Genomic DNA, 12,734 nt, shown 5'->3' on the forward strand with positions numbered 1-12,734 from the left:
GTTTTTTTAATACTAATAATAATAATACTACTACGACTAATAATAATAATAATAATAAGAAGAAGAAGAAGAAGAAGAAGAAGAAGAAGAAGAAGAAGAAGAAGAAATGATGTATGCTGCGATATGTTCATTAGCATATAAATTTTATGAGAATAAAAATGCAGAAAAGCTTAAGTACCTTTGGTACCGGACAGGCAAATAGACGAGAGGAAGCAAACATAAACATACAAATCTAAAACCCAATATATAGTCAAAAGAAGTTTTGATGGGAAAAAATGTGAAAATAAAAATAACGCAGTTTAAATTCCAGGGAAAAAAACATTCTTTCTGCGTAGCTCAAGAAAACGTTTCAATAGTTTTGTCTCAAGTATTTTCAGTTTGTTTGATTGTTCAAACATGCCTAACAGTTTCCAAGTCTAATCATTAGTGTTGGGAATGGCTACACCGACACTCTTATCCGGTTCTTATGATGTAAATGTCTTGATTGGTCTTAAGAAGTTCGGGAGCTTTATAATGAATCTTGCGCCATACAAACTCTTGAGAATTGATAGCAGAATTAGCTAAGCTGCGAGTTCAGCTAACCTTGCTTTCATATGGAGGAAATCATTATTCGACCTGGACGCATGGTGTTTAAGTTAGAAATGCAATATTTCGAATCCGGCAAAAATTCTTTCCTATCAATTCTAAGGGGGGAATATTCACGTCCAAACTGTTTTTATCGGTGTGGAAGAGAGTGACATCAGAGAAATTGAATACACATTGATCAACCTCATATATATATATATATATATATATATATATATATATATATATATATATATATCCGATAAACACTACTGTATGTGGGTGACTATATATATATATATATATATATATATATATATATATATATATATATATATATATATCCGATAAACACTACTGTATGTGGGTGACTATATATATATATATATATATATATATATGTATATATTATTATTATTGTTATTATTATTATTATTATTATTAAATAAAATAAACGTTTTAGTCTATTAATTCTATTTTCGATCCTTTCCGACTTCCGAATAACAGTCTTTACTTCTGGCAGAAACTGGCTGATGCAATCGCCATATTTATCAAAAGTGCGAGTACTTTCCAATCCGTCTGGGATAGATTAATTTAAATGGTTATGAAAAATTTATATTCATGTTATTTCGTTTCCATTGGGGTTAATTTTTAAATTTTGTCATTGGTTAATTTAAAAAATTACATCAGTAAATAAAACAAAACAAAAAAAAATAAAAATAAAAACTGGTGAAAAAAATATATTTTCACGGACCAGCTCGATTTCTGTGTAAAAGTAAAGTCAAAAAGTAACTCACACCCAGGTTCCATTCTAACTTGACAAACAAAATAGGAAAATGTATTTGGTTGAAATATCAGTTTTCGACGGTAATTCTTGACCTGAAGACGTTGTCCCCCAACGCGGGTGATTACAGAAACATGTATGCACATATGTAGCCATTAATGTTTGTATAAATGAAATTAATATACCTGCTCTGTTCTCTCATTGAGCACTCTTTGGTAGACACATGTTGTTTCATTGAAATTAATATACCTGCTTTGTTCTCTCATTGAGCACTCTTTGGTAGACACATGTTGTTTCATTGGATGTACTTCTAGGAAACTAAACTCTACTGGCTATATATATATATATATATATATATATATATATATATATATATATATATATATATATATATATATATATATGCATATAAAATAACGGTCTACAAAAATACGCAATCATTTGACCCGCCTTGCGCCGCTCTGCAACCTTGGGACTCGATATTGAATTTAACTTTTTGAATCAAAAAATTACATCCAAAGTACCTTTTGACCAACTCATTTTCAAGGGGGAAATCTTCGGCAAATAATGTTTAAATAAATTGTCGATAGAAAAAATTTAAAAATATATATACCGTGGGAAAATAGCACTATCATTAATGTTACAAAGGGGTAAGTGACGTCATATCTGTATGTAGTAGTAGTAGTAGTAGTAGTAGTAGTAGTAGTACAAAAACTAAATATATTGACGAAAGTAGACACTTTTTTTTTTTTTTTTTTTACACACAGTGATCACCACTTATCAAGGCCCGGAAGCCACTCAGGGATAAGGGTTATTGAAACACGTTTTTAGTCGCGTGTATAAGTCACTCCGTCGGTCGGTCGGTCGGTCGGTCTGTTGGTCTGTCCGTAACACTTTTGTGCTTGGACTTTTTTGTAAAAATCAAATGTCTGCTGTTAATAGATGCTGTTCTTAGCTTTTTAAGCTTCAAAGTGTAGTATCTGTTCCGGCAGATACTGCAAGCAAAGACCATATGTTTGGACAACCCAATATATAAGACCTTGGTCAATGTAGGGGCAACCCTTCATACCAATTGTTACTATCCAGCTCCCCTACTCCCCGCGAAGTTGGTCCCCATTTCCCCTTCACTCCTCACATTAAAAATTGGCCTTGTGTCTAATTTGCTCGGTGGGGGAGTAAATAAATACCCTTTTCTTGGCCTTTTTGCCAAGATCAAAGTGTAGTATCTGTTCTTACTACATGCTGCGCTTATGTTTGTAACTTTTCCTTGGCCACATAGCTAATATAACGTTTCAAATTCCCTAAATCAAATAGTTTTTGTTTTATATAATGGGGGATCACTTTTCTGTATTAATTTAATGTAAAATGATCACCCACTTTACAACCAGACAGTCTCAAAGCCATTCAAGTCATTCTCCAGATCATTCAAGTTGTTTTTGAAGGATTCCAGTTATTTTTTAAGCATTCAAGTCATTCTTAAGGTCATTCAATTCATCCTTAAGTTCATTAAAGTCATTCTAAGTCATTTACTTTTTATTTATTTATTTAAGTCATTTCAGCCCATTTTTCGGTCATTTTAATTTATCTTAAAGAATTTCAATGTCAATCCTACATTCACGCATTCATTCATTACACTGGAGCACGCGACTAATGGCTATCGGCCTTGTTTGTTCAAGAGCTCTCTAAATAAGTCTTACTCATGAGAGAGCTCGTTTGCTTACAGATGGAGGTGGAGAAAACAGCATTACACTCAAGGCCTCCAGAATATAAAGTTGGTGTTTGAACATTGTGCATGATACGGAAGCAGCTCATCGTGCCATTTATTGTCTAGTGTCAGAAAAGGTTAGGGTTAGGGTTAGGGTTAGGCTTAGGGTTAAGGTACTTACCTTCGTGCGGCTTGTGACGGATATGCTTGAGACTAAGAAGCGAATGCCTTGCTAGGAATTATTTTTATTTGTAATCGATGTTACGTGTCAATCTTCTGTCATAAAAGAAGCTCGTTGCACATTTTTTGCTTCTTCTTCTTCTTCTTCTTTTTCTTCTTCTTCTTCCTTTTTTTTTTTTTTTTTCAGCTTCGCTCTCGTCTTGGCTCAAGCCATTATTTTTTACTTGTCTTCATTTGACTACAAAGATCCTTTCAGATCTATGATAATTTTTCCTGTGACCTTGGTACAGAAATCAACCATACGAGGTCGCAACATCGGTAACCTGTTGCAATAAAAAAAATTATGGTTAGGTATTTCTTCTTTTTCCCCCCTTTCCCGTCCGTTGCCGTTGTTGGATGAAACTATTTCCTTTTTTTTCCTTGCTAGGGTCAGCCCCATCCTCTTCGTGCCGATACTTCCCATCGGAAGGCACACTATAAAATGCTACCCAATTGCTGAATTATGAATCGGTTAGTGCTCAGATGTGCTTTGTAAACGCGCGGATGCATTCCTTAAACAGCTGATGCGTTCGTCAATATATTTTTTTAACCCTATGTGATTTACGAACAAGTGAATGGATATCTTGTGACACTCTGGCTTCCAAGCGTTGAAGAGTTCGACCCACATAGTCAGCTTTAGGTTGAAATTTCTGTTCAGACATTAATTAACTTTTATCTAGTGTAGGAAGAGCAATTTTCTGAAAGACTAGGAAAGCGAAACTTGTTTTATATATATATATATATATATATATATATATATATATATATATATATATATTGTCGGATTTTGCCCGCCATTTTTTAAAGCAATATATATATGTCTCTCGAGAGCTCTTTCAGCTATCATCTCATCAGGAGAAAATCGATAGCGTAAAAATAATAATACTATGTCGAAAGTAAAGAGTTCTAATGGACAACTATTGAATGTGCCAAAAATATGGGGAGACTAAAATAAAGTTTATTAACGTTTAAACAAATGATTAAAATAATGGCACAACGAGGGAAAAAACGGGAGAAAAGATTCACAGTTCCCCAAAGAGAAACAATGCGTTAGATGTTTCTTTCTTCCGGCACAAAGAAGGTTTCCGCACCGCAGTAGAGACAGACTCCAAAATCTTTAAATGGTTTCTGGAGTCCGTTCTATGTAGCACCTCGAACCATTCTATTTTATATATATCGGCACAGCACGGGTTGTCAACCAAATGCTGGCCAATAGCACAGTCCAAGGCTGCAGAAGGATGGAGACTACCAGACCCCATCCTCCCTTTTCTGATCTCCGATGGAACATGCTGGTTTATACGATTCAAAAGATGCAAGGATGTTCGCTCAACATAACCAGCATCGCACTGGCATTTGAATTGATATACAATATTGCTATTTTGGATGTAAGGCAAACTATCCTTGTGAAAAGAAGGAAATGCAGGTCTCGTAGTATATACCAAACGCAAGGACACAGAATAAAAGCAGTCGTAAATACTTCTGCGAATCTGTTTGAGAAGTCTATTACTCTTTTCCCCAATCCACGGTAATTTTATATAAACCGGGCCTTTCAAAGGTCCAAACCTTTTAGAGGATTTAAAATCCGCAACCTTTTTGAAAATACAGTCATCAATAAGGTCAACAGGATAACCATTATTTATCAATAATGGTTATCCTGTTGACCTAATTGATGACTGTATTTATGACTGCTTTTATATATATATATATATATATATATATATATATAAATATATATATATATATATATATATATATATATATATTCGCGCATATTTTATTGAAGAGGATCTTCGTTCTTCTTTTTATGATCTTTCTTTCGAATTTTTCTTGTTTTCGAAAGACTGATCATAAAAAGAAGAACGAAGATCCTTTTCAATAAAATATGCGCGAATAATATATATATATATATATATATATATATATATATATATATATATATATATATATATATATATATATATATATATATATATCTTTTTAAAAAAATGTCCGGCAAACCCCGACAACAGATTCATTAGGAGTTAATCGTTGATCATAAAATAAACAAATAAATAAAATAACTCGCAAGAACAGACTTATGGGGTATACGTGTAAATTTTACCGGGGGAGAGAGGGGAAAACGCATGGGAATAAGAATGAAATATATGCAATAATATAAAATATATACAATAATATAAAATATGTGCAATAATATAAAATATATACAATATAAGATATATACAATAATATAAAATATATGCAATAATATAAAATATATGTACAAGTGGGGTAAGTGGGATAAGTCTAATGATCTGACGAACTCCTTCTGCCGACAGAAGGAGTTCGTCAGATCATTAGACGTTAGTGTATAGAGCCCTTAGAATTTGTTCTTCTGGTAACTCTGAACGTGAATTGAAGACCGTCAAATATATTTTCATTCAAAACGGTTATCCGGAGAATTTAATTGATTATATTATTAAAAATAAAGTTTAAAAAATATAACTCTCCTGTGTTCTTTGGTCCCCCTAGGTGTCCTGTTTACTTAAAGGTCACTTGGATTGGAGAGACCGGTTAGTGTTTTGGTAGACAAATCATTAAATCTGTTTCAAATTACTTCCCGTCCGTTGCTCTACGTTTGATCTTTGGTGTAAAGTCTGCATTTCCCCTAGCTGTTAAGGATGATTTACCTTGCACCACAAAAAGTAATGTAGTTTATGAATTTAATTGTCAGTGTGCTGTTGACTATGTAGGTCGAACCTCCTTAAATTTGCAAACTCGAATCAACCAACATGCTCCCGTAAAAATAAGATTGGACAAGCCTTGTCGCTCTTACCCCCTTTCTTCCAACTTGGAATCTGCCATTGGCCAACACTTCCATGAAAATCCAGCGTGTGCTAATGCTTACTATCACAATCGCTTGCATATTTTGGAGTCAGTCTCTATTCTCCTACGCAGACCGTCTCTCTGTCGACAGGAGTTCGTCAGATTATTAAACGTATTTGGGGATATATTTTAACTCTCCCATTGCCTCACTTGTACTTATATTTTATATTATTGTATATATTTTATTTTATTGTATATATTTTATATTATTGCATATATTTTATATTATTGTATATATTTTATACTATTGTATATATTTTATTTTATTGTATATATTTTATATTATTGTATATATCATATATTATTGCATATATTTTATTTTATTGTATATATTTTATATTATTGTATATATTTTATATTATTGTATATATTTTATATTATTGTATATATTATATATTATTGTATATATTTTATATTATTGCATATATGTTATATCATTGTATATATCTTATATTATTGTACATATTATATATTATTGCATATATTTTATATTATTGTATATATTTTATATTATTGTATATATTTTATATTATTGTATATATTTTATATTATTGCATATATTTTATATTATTGTATATATTTTATATTATTGTATATATTTTATATTATTGTATATATTATATATTATTGTATATATTTTATATTATTGCATATATTTTTTATCATTGTATATATTTTATATTATTGTACATATTATATATTATTGCATATATTTTATATTATTGTATATATTTTATATTATTGTATATATTTTATATTATTGTATATATTATATATTATTGTATATATTTTATATTATTGTATATATTTTATAATATTTCATATATTTTATATTATTGTATATATTATATATTATTGTATATATTTTATATTATTTTATATATTTTATATTATTGTATATATTATATATTATTGTATATATTTTATAATATTCATATATTTTATATTATTGTATATATTATATATTATTGTATATATTTTATATTATTGCACATATTTTATATTATTGTATATATTATATATTATTGTATATATTTTAAACTATTTTATATATTATATATTATTGTATGTATTTTATATTATTGGATATATTTTATATTATTGTATATATTATATATTATTGTATATATTTTATATTATTGCATATATCATATATTATTGTATATATTTTATATTATTTCATATATTTTATATTATTGTATATATTATTGTATATATTATATATTATTGTATATATTTTATATTATTGTATATATTATATATTATTGTATATCCATAACTGAATATATAAAGAAATTCGTTTTAATAAATTTTCATTAGAAAATGTAGGCTTTTAATATCAATGTTAGTATAATAAAAAATCTCAACTTTATATAGATACTAGCAAGGAGACTCAACATTGTGTGGGATTGAATGATGATCAACAATAATCCAGACTCCTATATTTTTATTGTCGTTGGAATCTGTGAAATCGCTCGGGAGGAAACTTCACCTGCTTCCATGCAGTAACTTAGTGCAAAATATATGCTATTCTACATTGCACTCTGTAGAACCTACTGTTTCTTTTATAAAATTATTTTATATAAACTTCTTTCCAGTTAATTTAAAAAAAAACATTAAGAAATTTACGTGCGGGGTTTGAACCTACATATCACGTCATGCAAAATAAAAATTAAAAAAAAAAACGTAAATTTTCAAGTCTTATAAAATTCTTTGCAGTTAATGCAAAAAAATTAAGAAATTTATGAGCGGAGTTAGAACCTTCCTACAGATCACGTCTTGCAAAAGAAAACAAGAAAAACAAAACAAGCTATCAGCTTATCCACGGTGGAATTTTCCCGGCCCGTTGTTCTATCATTGTTTCTAAACGACGACATGATAAAAATGGCTTTACCGATGATAAATAAATTAAAATAACGGTTTCGATTAGCGATTGTTGGTAATTATCGAGGTATCCTGCGACAAAACTTAACTAAGATCATTCCCAGACTTATACACTAAACTTCTGTGAATTTTAAAGAAAACCTGTTTAACTCTTTCGGAGTCTATAAGAAACTAACTCACACACACAGACAAAGTTGCATTTATATAATTGTAGAGATAAAGATACAGATAACAGTCACGTCGAATAAATAATAGAGGAATGACGAGCTAAGAAAAGCAATAGATTTCTGTCGCACGGGATGATTGAGAAGCTCAAGGAAATTGGATTCAATTTCTCGCAATGCGTTATGGTAATTAGACAATGATAAAACGAAGTAAGAGAGACGAAGCGAGGGAGAGAATCTGCTGTCAAAGAAATGTTTGGAGTGACCACGCCTACTAAAAGTATTAGCCAATCAGAACGAAAGCTTTTTGTTACTTTAGTTTTGACGCGTACGCACATCTTAATAAGAAACTTCGTCTGTCTGTCGGCAGGTAACGCTACCCTCTTCGCCGCATTTTTTAAGCACCAACACCGAGAGACAAGGCCTGCTAACTGAAAAATGACGTAAGCAAAACAACTAATCAAACCGTTGATAATGGGTGACAGGTTTTTGAAATGAGATATTAGGTTGGTGCAAAAATAATGTCGTTTTTTGACGTTAAACTTCAAAAGATGATAACTTGTTTTCATAATTAACTTTATTAATCGAAATAAGAACCATTAGAATCGGTACATTTTTGCCAGCGAGAAACACGTCTATCCATCCCATTAGCATAGAAATTCGGAGTTCTGGAAGCGATGAAGTCATTGAAGGCCGATTTGGCATCATTTCAGCTTTTTAAGCAATTTTCGCGCAGGAGATTTTCGAGATGCTTAAAAAGGGATAATCGGTGGGTGAGAGATCCAGTGAATACGATGGATGAGGCAGGGTCTCGTAGCCCAATTCTTTCAGCTTCTGCAGGGTCAATTAAGCAACATGCGGGCAAGCATTGTCAGGGAGGAGAATTGGTCCGTTCATATTGACCAATCTCGGGCACATATATTGGAACATTTGGTGCATTTCGTCAATTTGCCGGCAGCACTTTTCCGCCGTAATTGTTTCGCCCGGATTTAAGAAACCATAACCTTCGGGAAGTGCTTAGGAGTTTCTCTGGCATTCGACCTCTGTACCAAGCGTCGCCGGTTGTCGTAGAGAATTCACTTCTCATCACTCGTCAAAATCCGCTCAAGAAATGGGTCATTTTCATTGCGCAGCAGGAGCGTAAAAGACACCTAAAAAACGACTATTTTTCTTTTATTATCGTTCAATTAATGTGCCACCTATATATCCGGCATTTTACTTCCTTATTTACTTTAAATGGCGAAAGGCTGTTGAGTGGTCGACCTCAAGTTCCACAGCTACTTCTCGCGTGGTTTTACGAGAATCGATTTCAATTAAGGCTTTCAAATGTTGGTTATTAATCGCAGTCGGTCGACCGCGACACTTTCATCCTTGAGGCTCTCGTCACCATTGCGAAATTTCATGAACCACCGTTGTGCCATACGTTCGTTAGTCAACGCATCATTGATATCACGAGTTTTTTTTTGTTTTTTGTTTTTTTTGCCTAGTTGAAACTGGACCAAGAAAATCGTGCGGATTTGAATTTTGGCCATGCTGTCGAAAAGCTTATAAAAAATAAATTAAAGATTGAAAACGGTAACGAACAATACGATTCGATAGAGCGAAAACTGCGCTTCGAAATGATATATAACAGGGCTATATATATACATATCAATGAGTTAATTCAGAAATCATATATAAAAGTAACATTTATCAGCATACTATTTTGCATTTCAAATTATAAAAAGCTCGGTGTATAAAAGTAAAAATGAGAAAATAAAAAAAAAATCTGTGCGTATTTAGTAATTTATTTTTATTTCAGACTATTATTCTCATCTTCATTAGTTGTTGTTTTTCATCTTTTTTTATTGGTTGGTTATGTTTCTCTGCGTATTGTTTGTAAGTAAACGAAAGGTTTATAATGTTAAAAAAATATTTCTGTGTGTATTGCATAAAAGTAAAGAAAATGTTCTGTTTAAAATAAATAAAAAGTGTGTAATCTTTTGGGTGGAGGAATGGGAGAACTAACGTGGTCGCTGTGATATAGGAGTATAGCCTGTATTATATAATGTAGGTAGTATATATAATGCCATAATGCAGGTAGTATTATATAATGCCATGGTGGGTTTAATGTATGTGTGAATATGCGCATTTAAACTGTCGGGAAGAATATAGGATAAGTGATTGAAAGAAGATGCTTATTTAATTTTATGTAATAATGGATTATAACTAGAGCTATGACAACAGCATATTCTTTTCATTGTTTTGAATCTCGAGTGTGCATCTGTGTATATTTTATATACTTTTATATAGAGTGATGTGGTTCTCGGTTGATTAAGTGTGTCTGCGTCGGATATATACTCGAGAGTCAAAACAATTGTCATAACCCTGATTATGACTATGGAAGCGGTTTACTTGAAATAGGGGATTTGTGCTAAGTCCCTATATAAGTGAATAAACCATGTTATGTGTTCATCAACGTTTCGTCTTTAATGCGAGATATGCTCTTTTATCTATCTATTTTGTCGGGTTACTATTTACAATATTCTCATAATATATATACATATATATATATATATATATATATATATTGTTATGTTTGACGTTCATCTTTGTCGCCAACTGTTATGTTTGCAGGTTGAACCAAACAACGTATAAGGCAATACAAATGAAGACTCAACAAAACAAAGGTAGATCAATAAGAAGTGTATTAGGAAAAGTATATTTACAGTATATTTCCATAATGGTTGTCAAGTAAGAGAGTCTTGGCTGGAGAACATATCTGCTCTCGGCTCGGCCTTCAGTGGCTTCTGGTTAACACACACTCAGACTAACCGAGTCTTGCTATTTATGTGTAATAATATCCACATATGTAAATGAGTAGGTGCCACCACAACATATATATATATATATATATATATATATATATATATATATACTAGCAGGCTGCCCGGCGTTGCTCAGTGAATCTACTTTCATCTTTGCCCCCTACATGGCGTCATACGTAATAGCATACATGACGTCATACATAACGTATATGCTCTGAGGTCATCATGAACTAGCAAACAAACGGACAGAACTACAGATTTATTATAATAGATATATGTGTGGGGGGGAGATAAAATACAAAAATATATAAATTAAACAAATTAAATCGCAAGAAATAATTTCAATACAAACAAAGAATAAAGTTCAGAAATATTGTGTTTTTTTCTTAAATGAACTTAGAGTAAAATCACAGTTGAATGTTTCGGAATTTTTTAGGTGATGACAATTAGACAATTTGTATTATTCGGATTAATGTCAAAGATTGCTTACAGTAAAATTCGAAAACAACTCAAAATGCACGATTCCTTTAAAGTGTCTTCACCTTCAGCAGCCCAAATCTCTTATGCAACTTTCCTGGTTGAAAGACCTCGCTACCATCAGTAACGACCCAAACTGGCAGTTCAATTTTATCAGATGCCATTTCAAATAGAAAGATGATCACTATAATAATGGAAACGCAAAATAAAACGATTAAAAATTGCATAAAAATTCAGATTTTCGCAAGGGTTTATGAACCTATGGAATAGCCCTCCCCACACGCACGCACAAAAAAGGTATTTTTAAAAAAAAACATGTAAAATACGTGCGTCGGCCGGGAGTCGAACCCGGATCGACTGCTTGGAAGGCAGCCATGCTAACCGTTACACCACCGACGCTGCTGAGTTCTTGCTTCCTATTTAGGTCATTGACTTTATAAAACTTCTGTTGCGCCTGTTTAGATAAATATTCAAATCTGTAGACATATTTTTTAAAAGAACCCACATGTTTTCTCTTGTTTGCTTAGAAAAGAAAATACATATTTCGGAATTTTTTTTTGTACCTCCTCGACGTGACTAACCCTGACAAACCCGACACGCAACTAAGTCCCACCCCTTTAGAGTAGGTGTAAGAAAACCTTTTACTCCAATAGTTTCTTCTCCAGAACTGCAAGACTTTGGAACTCCCTTCCGGGGTTCTGCTTTCCCAACTGTACTGATATGCAGAAGTTCAAGTGTAATGTGAACAAACATCTTGCTACTCATCTCCCTTCATAATGCCCCTACAGCTTATGTCCCCGATAGTAGCCCCCAACTTCAAAGTTGCACAGTGCCTTGTTTGGGGTAAAAAATTTATTAAAAAAAAAAAAATAATAATTAATCGGAATTCATTATTGAGATGACTAATCTTTATTATTTATTTCTTACGGACTATTATGCTCATTTTTAAATTCACGACGTTTCGGTCAACTATTCTGCTGGCGTTCGTCAGGTGATTACTGCGACGGGATAGGCATGCTGAATCTCCCAACTTCATCCGTAGAAATTACTGTCTTCCATAGTTGTTTTCATCTCACCACATTTTTCTTTTTTTTTTTTTTTTTTTTTTTTTTTTGCCAACTAAGCCTCTGGCCGGTGTTGGAAGATTCAGAGTTCCTGTCCCGTCGCGGTAACCACCTGACGAAGGCCAGAGGAATAGTTGGCCGAAACCTCGTGAAACAACAACTTAAAAATAAAGATAATAGTCCGTAATTAATAAATAAATAAAT

At 32.0% G+C, this 12,734-nt stretch overlaps 1 non-coding gene across 1 annotated transcript; it reads right to left on the reverse strand.

Annotated features, from left to right (window-relative positions):
• Positions 1 to 11,793: 11,793 nt before the first annotated feature.
• Positions 11,794 to 11,865, reverse strand: Trnag-ucc (transfer RNA glycine (anticodon UCC)). The gene has a single exon. It is a non-coding gene; the product is annotated as a tRNA-Gly (tRNA).
• Positions 11,866 to 12,734: the final 869 nt, after the last annotated feature.

Source organism: Euprymna scolopes, chromosome 40 (assembly GCF_053919585.1).
Source record: "Euprymna scolopes isolate OS-2025 chromosome 40, ASM5391958v1, whole genome shotgun sequence".
NCBI classification, from domain to species: Eukaryota; Metazoa; Mollusca; class Cephalopoda; order Sepiida; family Sepiolidae; genus Euprymna; species Euprymna scolopes.